Source organism: Carassius gibelio, chromosome B8, assembly GCF_023724105.1.
Source record: "Carassius gibelio isolate Cgi1373 ecotype wild population from Czech Republic chromosome B8, carGib1.2-hapl.c, whole genome shotgun sequence".
NCBI classification, from domain to species: Eukaryota; Metazoa; Chordata; class Actinopteri; order Cypriniformes; family Cyprinidae; genus Carassius; species Carassius gibelio.
Window position 1 is genome coordinate 24105189 of NC_068403.1, and position 14766 is coordinate 24119954.

The window sequence follows — 14766 nt, forward strand, 5'->3', positions numbered from 1 at the left end:
TTCATTCTGAAAGCACCTGATGGAAATTTACTACTAATCACAGAACCAGCTTTAGTGACGAGATGTCAGTTTTATTTCCGTTAATTGCCATGGCAACATTTCTTACGGTTAAAGTTAAAGTACTAATGTAACTGAAACTACATAAACTGAAGCTTAAAGCAAAACTTAAAACTATATATAAAAAAATAACTTAAAAAATTATAGCAGTAAAAAATATGTAAAAACATCTCATTCAAAATGTAATCAAAAATTATGTAATATAATAATGTATTTACTGAATAATGCTGCTTCCTAACTTTTGCAATTGGTTGAACAGGCCAATGAGTATTAATAATAATAATAATAATAATAAATGTTACTCTGTCTCATTATTGCAGTGTGAAAATAATTGTATTAAAATCATTCTAAAATACTAATTACAGATGTTTGTCTAAGATGGTTTAATATGCAGTATAGTAATCATTTAATAATAAACATAGTTCACATTATACTAATCGGAATTATATTTTTCAATTTACAATAGATTACTAAAGCTTTGAAACAGGCTTCATTTTCTTCATGCAGATTATTTCTCATTGATTTGAAGTTTAACCATGACATTTCTTGACCGTGTTAATGAGATTCACCTACTTTAGTCTCTTCCCTACAATTGTCAGTGTTGGGCTGCTCAAACAATGTTTTGTAATCTCCACTGAATTTATCATTTTAGGATATCATACCGCAAATGGCTTGTAGTTATAGTTGTCTCTGTACATAACACTGGGAAGTGTTTTGACACAAAAACAGATATACACTTATTAGGGCTGGGAAAATAAATCAATGCATCGCGAATCGAGAAATGATTCAGCATCGATTCTGAGATTTTCTGAATGCATCTCGATTCTTTCTTGAATCGAGTCTGAGCTTAGTTTTGAAGAGCAGATGGCACGGCATGCTTTAGAAACACCCATACTCTGCTCGTTTCCAAATCATTGCACACACTTGAACCTAAAATAATCATTCATAAAATTCGAAAAGGTTGAAGCGAATTACAAAGGTGTTCACAGTGGGCTGTGTGAATCTTGCATCATAAAAGCATTCTAAGATGAAGTGAAATTACATGGCTCAGCCGAGCCAGAGCCTGTCTACAGAGAGCCTTCCCACTCCCTCTTAAGTCCTATGGTACCGAATTTTGGTTGCAGTACCACCAGAGTTCCACTGGGGGCGATCGCCATGAGTGCAAAATGAATGGGAGTCTATGGGGCTAGACGGCTAAATTTGTTCCTTTCACCCGATTGCCATTGAGAAAGTTGAATGAACGAGTACTTATGTCCTTTCGATTTCTTACAGGTTGAGTTGTTGTTGCCCATAACACGCTAGCATTCTGCTAATGAATGTGAATGTGTATGACGTCATTGACATTTTAAAAGACTTTTTAAAGCAAATAAGTGACTCTAAAAAAATCTAACACCCAGCAATGTGTAATTTCTTTGCATCTCCTTTCGAATATAACATTCAAATTACTAGACAAAAAATTATATCTTGAGAAAATTGGATTTTGAGGGGTATAGCACCATTGACCTCCATTCATTCTGCACTCGTCCTGTGTGCGCCCTCATATGGAATCAGAGTGTAACTGCAACCAGTTCAGAAGCCGGAAGTGTAGTGAAAGTGAAACTTCTCGCCATGTTAGACATTCACTGGCCGAACACACAAGCACTCTTTAGCACTCTTCTTCATGAGCATTTTAGTGTGCGGATAAAAAATAGATTAGAGGACCATCTGCTGTTAAAATCTAAGCTTAGAATCTATTCCAGAGGAATCGCGATGCATTCTGAAAATCTAAGAATTGATCCACGAATCGATTCTGCATCAGTTTATTGTCCCAGACCTAACACATATGCTTTATAACAACCATTTACTGTACAAGAACATCAGCGTCAGCAGATAAGTGTCTATCTCTTATACTAACTGAGCCAAGAGGATGATATCATTTTCACCAGTGTCTCTATGTGTGTGTGTGTGTGTTTGAAGCCTATGCACGGTGCATTCCACTACCTACAGATATTACGACTGGCCCACTCACCTCATGAGTGCAAAAAAGAGCAGTAGTGCCAAGTTTAATGCTGTGCCAGAATGTTATTTAACACCCCTGACCACTAAACAAACCACGTACACTTGCCTAAAGCCTAATGTATCCACTGCAGTTTGTTTTTTGACTTGTGGTTGATATGTGTTGATAGGTGTGCACATGGGGTCAGTGGGGATTCCCCATACTTACTTTACATGCGGTCAACATGTAAAACCCCCTGCTAAATAACTCAACTTCCTGCTCAAATGGGCTGAAGGCCTTTGTTAGGCATAGCAGTGGTGTGCACGTAAGCCCTTCAGATGTGATAGAATTAATGCAAAAGAGGAGAAAATTAAGTACTGTATTGCTATTATAAAAGTACTTAAATGATTATGAAAAACATTTGACATTTTTGGATTTATTCAATATCTGTGCAGTAGCTGTTACTATATTGTGTGTTTTGGATGTCTGTTTTAACCATCAGCACCCAGTATCATAACTATCCATTTTGTAATTATTAATTTGAATGATTATAAAGAAATCAGCATATGATATATTTCACAAATAGTCATATTGATTTTGTAAGGAATGGGGCGGTCTTTGACTAAGGATTTTTCTGGTTGACTAGTAGTCGTTCATTTTAAGCATTACCCGACTAATCGCATGTTTGTTAATAAACCATTTAAATTATTATTATGAGCCTTTAATTGCCTACTTAGCCTATTGGCGCTCAAGCACACGAGCTTGCCACAGCACACCGCAGAAGTAGCCTAATGATTATGAATGTGTCAGTGAAAAACAGTAAATAAACTGTATTAACATTTTAATATTTTTATAAACTAGTGTTTTCGGTTTAAGAGATGAAGTCGATGATACAGACTCGTCATCTCCATAGTGGAGGACACGCCTGTATGTGATATGGTTTCAAACGGGTTACTTAAGCTGATAATTTTTTTTTCATTTGAATTGGTTTATTTGAAATTACCGTATTTTTCGGACTATAAGTCCAACTGGAATATAAGTCGCTTTTATTTAGAACCAAGAACCAAGAGAAAACATTACCGTCTACAGCCGCGAGAGGGCGCTCTATGTTTTCAGTGTAGACTACAGGAGCACTGAGCAGTAGAGCTGTAATCGGGCCTTAAAAGTTAGGCCCGACAGATCCCGAGCCCGACAGGTTTCGGCCCGAGCCCGACAAGTACATTTTGATTGACAGCTTTTTTAAAGCCCGAACCCGTTTACAGCCCGACATTATTCAAATGTGCGCACGCACACAGCTCTTTTGCCTTTTGTCAACGAGTAAATTATTCACGTTTTAACATAATTTACTCATAACTAACGTGGACTAGACAACTTGGAAGTTGGAATAAAGAAATATAATAAGTCCTCTGTGACATCGTAACATCTCAGCATTCTAGACATAGGCTCATTTAACCTATAAATAGACCAACGCACCAATAAAAACGAGTCATTTAAAAAAATAAATAAATTAAGATAAATTTTAAATTAAGAAGGGTATTTGGCAATAACGAAATTAAGATAAAGGCTCCGCTGGATTTGCTTTATTTAATAAAAGAATAATGCCAACATTAGCGTGAATACTCTGTCAACATTATGCATTTAAGACTCAATGAATATTTAGTTATCATTTGAAAAACCTTTACTCACAGAGATTAGGCTAGGTCTACATGTTTTTGTGGAGGAAAATGATTGAATCCACTGTAGATGTCTTCAGCGCGTTCCTGCGCTCACTGATGGTGCGTCATTATTCACTCATTATTCTCATTATAAACATGGTCAAAACTTTTCCACACCTCAGAGTTTGCTTTAGTTGCTGGTGCAACCAAAACGTAATCACCAGAGGCAAGCCTCCGTTACACCTGCTCAGCATTCATTTTCGCATCTTTCTCGCGCTAATCGAAACACATCACATGACCGCTCGTTTACCTCGCAAACCGGAGCGCAAGCCCGAGCCCGCGTAAGATGATAGAAATTAAGCCCGAACCCGACCGAACCCGTCGGGTCCCGACGGGTCCCATCGGGTTCGGGCAAAGATCTTCAGCTCTACTGAGCAGCATAGAGCAGCATAGAGCACCCTCTCGCGGCTGGAGACGATAATGTTTTCTATTGGTTCATTTCTCTTGGTTCATTTTTCTCGGTTCATGTCAAATTAATTTTATAAGACTATAAATCGCAGGACCAGCCAAACTATGAAAAAAAGTGTGACTTGTAGTCCGGAAAAACCAGTTTTACTCTCTATAGTTCTATTTTTCATGTCCATATACAAATGTTTCTCGCACAAGTTCACAGAAAACGAGACGGCAGAAAGCGCATCCTGTTTGCTTTCATTCTTTATCAAAAGCCAAATTTGTTTTAATTGTGAGTGCACACAAATAAATGTAGAGTCTTAACAGATCTGAAAGATGTATTACTGCCTCCATCTGTCCTGCAGTGAGCACATGATGCTGCCCCTAATGATCTGTCTGTCACGAACTGCGTGACTTCGCCTGTGGAATTTTCGTCATATTTTAATTTTCTGTGACTAATAAAATTTTATTAAATGATTCAAAATTCATAACGAAACACAAACAATAAATGTTATTGCCCTGTAATCCTTTTGTTTTTAATATTTGGATTGTTGTGTGATGCGCATCCCTGTGTGTAATAAACAAAGTAAATGCGCACCGTGAACCCGCCCAGAGGCACATTTGAGTTGGTCTATGGCGCAGTCTATTTTCAGCTTTTTGAAATATCAATGCGCAAGCAATGCACCTGAACACACCTCTTTTTTAGACCAGCACGCCCATGGTTGCACAAATGGGCACAAATGCATTCGCTAGTTAAACGACGTGGTGCTGGACAGGAAAATGCAGACGGCGCCAGACTGAAACTAACAGACACACTTGGGCTGTGCCATGCGTCGCATTGTGCCGGGTGTATGATAGGCCCCTCAGTGTTTCCAACTGCAAAAATAAAAGTATAAAGCTTGTAAACATTGCAACGTAATAATCATTTACCTCAGAATAAACATTTGGTGTCCATAAGCTCGTCAGTCAGCTAGAAAAATAACTATAAAGTTAAATTTACAGTACTAAAGTACTGGAGCGATTTTGTGCAAACTATTTCCCAGTACCATTTAAAGGGTTGCATTCACATTGACAGTGTGTACTAGGATGTGACGTAAACTGTTCGACAGCTATGTCATTTGTGCAACAACGTTAACAAAGAAGAATAATGTTAACAACAGGAGGATGGAGGGCACTGTGATCGGAGCTGTGTTTTTGTTGTGTCTCGTGGGTTTCACAATAATGGACATGAAATGTCCACGTATACGTAAAGAGAAGAACGGAAAGGAGGATTAAGAATCTCCAATGACAACTGGCAGTGCTAAATTTGCTACAAGTGCCTGCACTTCAGCGTCCGTTCATCTATCACTGTTCATCATACTTGCAAAATAAGTTGACACAATGTTTACAGTACGTTTACACAGCGTTTTAAATCATGGCGCTTGAGGGCGTTTTCGAACACGTCTGGCCAATCAATATCTCCTTATATCACGGCTAGTACCAGTTGAGCTGGTTAGAGCTGGTAGGAGCTAATTCAGTTTTCGAAAAAGGCAATCTGGTATTAAAATTGCAAACAGTTCCAGCGTTGTGAAAACACCCAGAAGTGGGTAGTAATTAGTTCTGGTACTATGAAAAGGTTCCCGCCGTGCGAAAAACCCTTAAGAAAGCATATAGACAAAAAAGGTTCTTCTGTTGCATCGTGAAGCACCTTTATTTTTAAGAGTGTATGACAACATTTAAAAGTTGTAAACTACACTCAGTGGCCAAGTGATGCTTATGGTCCATGATATTGGTACAGATAATGAACAATTCTTTGTGACCTTATGTATCAAGTTGGAAAAGACATTTAGTTCAGACTTTAAGTGAACCTTAGTTTCCAGCACATCTACAAGATGGATTAAAATGCTGATAAAGTCATGAAAAGATGAGACATAAACACATGGCAGTATGATTGAAATGTTAAAATGTTAATAATAATAATAAAACAAATAAAACACATTTATTCTGTTACCTAAAAAAAAAAAAAAAAAAAAAAAAAAAAACTTTCTTATTGGAGCCAATGACGCCTTACAACATTTTGGGGGTTTGGAGCCCTCTGTTTTCAAAAAAGTGTTTCTTGAGCAGCCAATAAAATAAAATAGAACCATAATTAATGTAAGTATTCAGTTGATATTTATTATCAATATTTATTTGATTACTAAATAAAACCATCAGAACAAACCAGTTGTTTAAAATAGATCTATCTAACTCTAACTCTAGATGTTAATTGAGTTTGAGTTGTAAGAATAACGGTATGAAGTGACGTGAATGATTTCCATCAAAACATCTACTAAAGGAAACATCTGCTGTTCCTTGTCTTCATAAGCTTTTATTTATGGCAAATTCACCATGAACTGTATATCTGGACTGTCTATTAGTAGAGCTCCATATAGTGATGTGTGGATTTTTTCATTTTAATTTTTGGAGCCACCCAGATGCAAATAGAGAAGCAAAATCACGATTTGTATTAATGACTTTGTGAAGGAGCATTTTTTTGATGCTGCAAATGACATGCCATCCTTCATTTTGTCACTGATATGCAAGGAAAAATGTAATTGTTGTCATTACATGTTGTTGTTGGGTTTTTTTTTTTACAATAATGCAAAATTCAGTTTCATGGCCAGTATGAAATATCTGTGGTTGGTAAATTTTCTCACCGTCGGCCAGTGTGACATGGTGGTAATTTTGGGCTCTGCCTGGAAGCATATTACAGCATTTTGTTCGTAATAGAAACCAACATTTTAAAATCATTGTCATACAGTCCCTTCATCTGATCATCTCTCTTTCTTTCTGGTGAATTTTCTATGAAAGCTTTAGTTTCCCTTTCTACGGAACAATAGCAGGGTTTTTTTGTACTGAAGATTGATTGATCTATAGCCATGTATAATATTATCAGTGACTGCTCAGTGGAAGAGGACACAGCAAAGCATTATTGGGGGTGTTTCTTTCACAGTAGTGTAGACTAAATAATGACTGCTGTCATAAACTTCGATATCTAGCCTTTTGCTCTCTTTTCTGTTTTGTTCTTTCTCTCACTGTCATATCTTGAATTACGATAACTAAAGGAATCCTTCACTCCTATATGCTAGTTTTGTTATCGTTTACTCACACTCATGTCATTGCAGTTTCCTGTCTTCCTTGAAACCCAAACATTGATTTACTGTAAATGACAAAAGCACCGTAAAAGTATATTTCATGCCTTCTAAAGAAGTATGATAGCTTTGTGTGGAAAAATTGACTGAATGTTATTCACTGAAGAGCATGAGTTTATATGAGAAAAACGTAGCAATTGCCTGGTTCTTTAACAAAAATTGTAGTTTTTTTTTAGTACAATATTTTTAATGACTTGTTTTGTTCTGGTCCACAATACCCGTCCCAGTGATTTATTCACAAATCGCAGTGGTTAACAGCTCATTGGAGAGGAAGATTATAATTGAATAATGACTTAAATTCAATCTACAGGGCTCCAGATGTGGTTTTGTTCCACTTCTGGCCCGTTTGCTAAAGTTTCCCCTACACAACAGAAATGGCGGTGTCTATAGGTTAATCAGAATGGTAGTGGCACCAGTGCAACCTCAAAAACAAAAAACAAAAAAACAATCAGTCACTCAGGCAGGAAAAATGTTTAGTCCAAGTCCAGATCCTTGGCAGGGACGATTGTCACTGAGTACTGACTTAAAATTTCGTTCCATTATATGAGAAGACTTAAAATAAAGCACATCAATTATTGTTGTGGTGCTTTTGCATCCTTTTTGAAGCTTGAAGTTTCAGTCCATGCACAAGGAGCCAATACATAATTCAAAAAAATCTATTAAATATCAGACTTGGAGTCACTATATCATCTCTCTCATTCTTTATGTCTCTCTCTATCCATTGCATGTGTGTTTGTGCTCCTTTCAGACGCTTTCTTACCAAACAGACTCACATATGTCATCTCCATCCCTTCACACTGAGAAATCTGTCTGATCGTTGAGCAGAGATTGTTCAGCTCTGAAATTGAATCACCCCGCCATTACAAGCCAGAGATTTCATAACCGCCACAACACGTTTAATCGCACCCGATTCGATCCCAAGGCGAAAGCATAGAAATTTAGCTCTCGGATTTAATGAATGGCCCCAAACAGTGTTTGAGCTCTCGTTTGTATAGTGTGTGACATACAGGGAGAGATCCATGTGTCTTTATCCTAATAAAGAAGTCAGACTGCAGTGTTCGAATGTTATGTGTTCATTAAAGGTGAATTTGCGGTGTGGAAATGGATTTGATGGGATGATTCAGTGTAATTATATCTTGAGTTTGGATGAAGCTTTCAGTCTTTAGCCCTCTAACGGGAGCTGTTTGTCTACATTTTAAAGTTGTTTCTGTGTTTTCCTGGGCTCGGTTAATCAGTTAATTTAAAGATGTTACGAATTGAATATCTGGATGGCCTACTAGGTTAGATTAAATATTACAGTTCTGTATTTGCAGGCCCACAATGCAATGTAATGTGTCTTAAACAGTTTCCAGTGTGACAAATGAACACAAAGTGTTGCCATATTTTTCATATTTTTGTCTGTGCGTTGAAACGAAACCCCTCGCACAACCCCCCCAAAAAAAGCCAATCTGCCCAGAAAACCATAGGGCTCGTTTTGGCTATGATTGGGGTAGTTTTGAGTAGCAATTGGGCTTGTTTTATTATACAGACATGGCAACCCTGACTACAAGAACACATTTTTACTCTAAATTGGACTAAAATTGCAAAATAATCATATTTTGTGAGATTATGTGACTATAGTATAGCATAATATGATTTGAAACACTTTGAAAGAAATGTTATTGGTAAAAATGTTACCTGCAGCAAACTAGTTCACATACTGTGTTCACTTTAGTACACTTCAAACATTTATTATTACTTTAATGCAAACTCTATGTACAAGACATGTTTGAAAACAGTCAGTGCGCAGTATGTACTACCTGCTCACTGTAGCCTACTGCATGCGCTTTCACACACATTTTTACAAACCAGCAGACAGTATAAATACTAGATTTCATGTCTCAGTTATGTATTGCAGTTTGAAATGCTTACTACATAATGCATACCTTTTTCAGAACCAGTAGGCAGTGTACTGTCTGTACTATTACTGCAAGCTTTTTAGTCTAGTGTTATACAGTTTGAAATGTTTATCACTACCTACTGCATCACATACTATTTTCTTTATAACTAGTCGGTGATATATAGTAATAACTAAAATAACAGCATACTGCATTAAAGTCATGTGACAGTTTAAATACAATACAGTTTGAAATATATTTATCACTACCTGCTGCATGCTGTGACATAACTTTCAGAAAATTTGTAGGCAGTATAAAGTATATCCTATCTCCGCATAGTGCTTTATGCTTTAGTGTGCATTGTGGTGTAATTATATTCTTTTTTTGCGTTGTTTTTCTACCACAAGGAGTTTCACAGTTATGAAAACCACATCCTCGCTTCAGTCTTCATGTGCTACCGAATTGTGTTAAAAGGCATTAGGAGGAAAGGTGAGCAAAAAACTGATTGTTAGAGTCAGTTTACTTTTAATTAATACTATAGTTCCATTTCCTTTCCATCTTTAACTAGCCGTTAATCTAAGTTTTTTTTTTACACTCAGCAGATCTTAGATCATATATTTTGGCTATAGCCTATAAAATTGTTTCGTAAATTGGAAGATTTCAGTACATGAGGATTCTGAATGGGATTTTTTTAGCAAGCCATTAAATGACTTGAGTCTCGACTTAGACTCGTGACAAAAAAGACTTCAGACTTGACTGGGACTCTAGGGTAAAGACTTCAGACTTCCCTCAGTTCAAGTCGTCACCCTCTCTCGCCCTCCTGCATGCAGAGCTGACTGAATTTATTTGTGTTTTCACAGAACCTGCAATGGGCACGAGACGTGTTGCTAGGGAGCAGTGTCCCATGGCAACAGCTGAAGCACATGCCGGCACAAGGACTTTTCTTCGAGAGGAATAAGACCGATCTGTTCAACGTAAGTCACAATGCTACGAATGCTGCTGACCTTATATGTCAAAGTTCACCGTATCACAGCTACAGCGTGATCCAGTCTGGAGATAAGAGTGATGTGTGCATATTAGGGCTGTGCGATATGGACAAAAAAAAACCTATCACGATTTTTTTATAAACTTTGCGATTTCGATTTTAATCACGATTTTGACACAGACAGACATGCTTTACAGTCATAAATGCATTCAGTATATATTTAAACATATTTCCAAAAGAAAACCAATGAGAGCTTTATCAAATGTCTCTAGAACAGACATAAGTCAAAATAATCACTAAGTAACAGTCATGCACGGGTCAATGTATTAATAACCCGCACCCGACCAACGTTTTCAACTAACCCGCCCGTAACTCGGACCGCAAAAAAAAAAAAAAAAATATTGTACCCGACCCGCTTCCTGACCCGCATTTTTAAAAAGCAGTAAATGCTCATCTTAGCGTCATTGGGCCATAGGAACGTAGACAACTAACTAGGCAAAAAAAACCTTAATATATTATAATTTTGTCAAGAATTATAAAAAAAATCGTCAGTAAGCTCATAATTTGTACTAAAATAGTCTAGTCTGGCTATGTCTATTTGTATGTTTCTGCAAGGTCAGCAGAGGCTCGGGTTTGTTCCGATCCGAGCTCGTGAGCGGAGAACGCATTTCTGATTATCCCGATCCGCTCGCTCATTCCGTGGGGTCTCGCTCAACCCAGAATGGCCTGCTGGTTCGAAAATATGCAAGGAGTCATTTTATTGTTTAGAAATAAACTGGTGTTTTCTGTGTCACTGCAAAGATGAAGTTGACAATGCGGACTTGCCATGAACGTCAGAGAGAAATGCCAACAATGCACATTTCATATGGATTACATCATCCGAGAGTAGCCCCTTTTTATTTTGAAGAAGATATTTCAAGCTTTCTGTAGTATAGCCTATATTTCTCAAATCTGAATGCTGAGCACACGCTGAGTTTAGTTCACATGCAATGCAAGTGATCGTGCCGGCACCTTATTACATTGTCTGCTAGGCTATATATTTGCTTCTTATTTAATAATTACAGGCAACTGATTGATAAAACATTGATCAAAATTAAGATACAATTTTTACAAAACGAAAATCTTTTAAAAAGGGTTTTCTATAAAAAAAATTTTAATGAAGCCAAAAACAGAGCCATTGCTCTTCATGCAGTCTTCTTTGCCGCCTCCATCTCTGATAAAATTTTAAAATCATCAGATAAAATACTGCGGGAGGTCAGGGCTGCGGAAAATCATGCTATAAAGCGATTTAGAAATCGCGCACACTCAAATCGCGATTTTATTTTGATTTCGATTAATCGCACAGCCCTAGTGCATATCTGGTCGAGCGCGTCTGCTGTTCATACACATGTGTGTGATGAATGCCATCATGAGTTCCTGCGATTCAGTGCAGTTAAATCCCTTCACACACACACACAGACATAAATCCAAGGAGATTACGACTCCTCACTGAAAATGCCCTAAACTGGCTGGATTTACAGACAGATGGCATCACTATGGTGTGTGTGTACATGTGTTGTTGCTGTTTTGCCCAGTGGCCTTTTGGCACATTGGTACAGTCCTCACAGAGCGGAGGTCGTAACATTAGTGTTGAGATAGTGTTGGTGTGTTTACCAGTAGCTGTGAGGAAGCAGCCTGTGGCTTCATCAGTTTTGGCACATGGCAGACTAAAAACACTCGGGCGTCATGTCTCGCTGGGCTTCAGAGCTGCGCCCACTAGGATACATCAACCTCATGCCCACCTGTTCTCAGCTTATGGGAGAATCCTCACATACACAAGCAACATCCGGTCCAGGGCTCACGGAAACTGCATTTTATTATGGTGGGAAATTTAGTGGGAAAGTTATGTTTTTAATCTAATGGTTATTTCGTGTTGCCCAGTTGTGTCCTTTAAACAATGTGCAGATTTAAACTTCAACCCCCCCCCCCAAAAAAGTTGTCTTCTGTTGACCCTGAAAGAAGATTTTTTTTTTTGGAAGAATGCTGATAACCAAAAAGTTGATGGTAAACATTGACTTTTCTTAGTATTCTTTCCTGAACAGCTCTCATCAACTGTTTTGTTACTAACATTCTTCAAAATATCTACAAGTTTACAACAAATTGAGAGTGTGTAAATGATGACAATGTAAATTTTGGGGTGAACTATTCCTTTAAATTGAATAGTTTACCAGTCCTCTAGCTACTGTATGTTTCTGGGCCTTGATTGTGTAAGGATCCTTGCTGTCTACAGAGGGTCAGAGAGCTCACTAGATGCATCAGGTATATCTTAATTTGTGTTCTGAAGATGAACAGAGGTCTGAAGGGTTTAGAACAACATGAAGGTAAGTAATTAATGACAGAATTTTCGTTTTTGGCTGAACTAACCCTTTAAGTGTATAATGTCAAAAGATAAAGTGCAGATTTAAAAAAAATAAGTTAAAAGGGCTCTGGCAGTATTTGTTGGCCTAAGCCTTAAAGGCATCACAAAAACAAACACAGTTTCTCTCCCATGTCCACACTCACATATGTAGCCGCCCACTCTCCAGCTCTCACTGGACCACCGGCCCGAGCCACAGAATAGCTGCCTGGATTAGATTTGATTTATCATTACTGTCCAGTTTTCTTTAGGTGTCTGAACATCTCTTTAGGAGAATGAGCTCTGTGTTTGACAGCAGGCTGAACGACGTGGATGCTCTGCTTCATTTTATTTATGAAGTGCTGGTATGTGAAAGTTCAGCCGTAGCAAACACCTGAGGTTCACATGTAGAGATACGGTCAGCACGATTTGCATCTTGACTTTCCTGTTAGCAGCAGGGTGTTGGAAATGCCAGGTGTGTGTGTGTGTGTGTGTGTGTGTGTGTGTTGTTGTTGTTGTCACAGTGGAAACGCAGAAACATAAACAGATGGAGAAGGGGAAATGAAAGCTGTATGGCAGAGATACACCTCTGCACTCTCTCAGCTTCAGTGACTGCAACATAAACATTTCCCCAGCTTCTTGTCTCTTGTTTCCTCCCTTCTCTTCTCATCTCATCTCATCTCTTTTTTCTCTTCTCCTCCTGTCTCTATTTACCTCCTTTCTTTTGGTCTCTTCTCATCTCCTGGTCTCTTCTTTTCTCTAAGCGCCCCTCTTCTCACTTGTCTCATCTTGTTTCATCTCTTTCCTTCTCTTATTGTCTTTTCTTTCCTCGTGTCTTCTCCTTTCCATGTCTCAAATCTTGTCTCATCATTGTCTTATTCTCTATTCCCAACCTGTCTCTTGTTCTCACCTCCCTTTTCTCTTCCTCCTTTTCTTTCATGTCACACCATGTCTCAGGTAGTCTTGTCTTTTCTTATCCTCTCCTCTCGCCCGTCCGAGTCTCTTTTTGTATCATCTCTTGTCTCTGTTCTGTTCTCAGCCTGACTCACCTCTTCTCTTCTCAGCTTGTCTCTTAGTTAGTTTCTTTGGTTTCTGTTCTCATCTCTTGTCTTTTCCACTCATCTGTCTCTTTTTCTCTCTTATTCTCTCATCTCTTCTTTGTCTTCCTCTCTCTTTTACTCTCAAGCTGTCTCACCTCTTCTCTTTTCTCATTCTCTTGTCTACTGTTTTCTCTTTTTTGGCATGTCTCTTGTCTTCTCGTCTCTCTTCTCCTCAGTTCTGTTCTTCCCTCATTTGTTCACTTTTATTGTTATTCCTTCTTTTCTTATCTTATCTCATCTCACCTCACTTTCTTCTCGTCTCATCCCATCTCTCCACTTCTTGTCTCACTTCTGGTGTTTTTTTGGTCTTTTCTATTCTCTGTTCTTTGCTGTCCTTTTTACTTTTGTTCTTGTTTCTCGTGTTCTTGTCTTGCCTCCTCTCTTTTTCTCTTTCTTAGTCTCTTATAGCATCTTCTCTTCTCGTCTAATTTCATTCTTGTCTGTTGTGTTCTCGTCTCATCTTTTCTTGTCAATTACAATCCCTCACCTTGTCTCCTCGCATCTGTGTTTGTGTTCATATACACCCTTTTCCCTCCAACCCACACAAACAACATCCTGTTGCATGTTTTCTGTCTCCTGTCGCTCACCCCTCTCTCTCTCTCTGTATGTTTGTGTGGGTGTGCACTGCTGGGCTGAGAAACAGAGTCCGTCTCTGATTGGCTGGCTGGGTTCTGAAGGGGCCGTCTCTCGGTCTGTGTACAGAGAAGGAGCGAGAGCGCGGGGAGGGAGGGAGAGAGAGCACGAGAGAGCGCACTGGGGTCAGAGCAGAGAAAGAGAAGCGTGGGCGTTTTGTTTTGCGATGGCAGGGCTGGAAAGAGAGGAGAGCAAGCGCTCCTCTGTTTGAGGCACACTCCTTCATCCATCTCTCCTTTTCTCCTCCCTTCGCACGCGTGCAGCCCACTCCCTCGAGCCTGGACTTCAGCTCGCCTTCTCTCGCTGGACCGTAAAAAAAAAAAAAAAATCAAAACATCCCATTTACTCACACACTTCATACAGGCAGAGCGTGGGGTAGCTCTCCTCGGTGATGGTGAGTTTCTTCCTTCTGCTTTTCCTGTTTGGTTTCCTTTTCCTTCTGTTTTTGCTCCTGGAATAAAAGGTGGAGAGGAGAAGTGTCAGCTTGCTC

General features: G+C 38.6%; 1 pseudogene; it reads left to right on the plus strand.

Annotated features, from left to right (window-relative positions):
* Nucleotides 1-14766, plus strand: part of LOC127964187 (calcineurin-binding protein cabin-1-like) — a 72507-nt pseudogene that overhangs the window by 24662 nt on the left and 33079 nt on the right.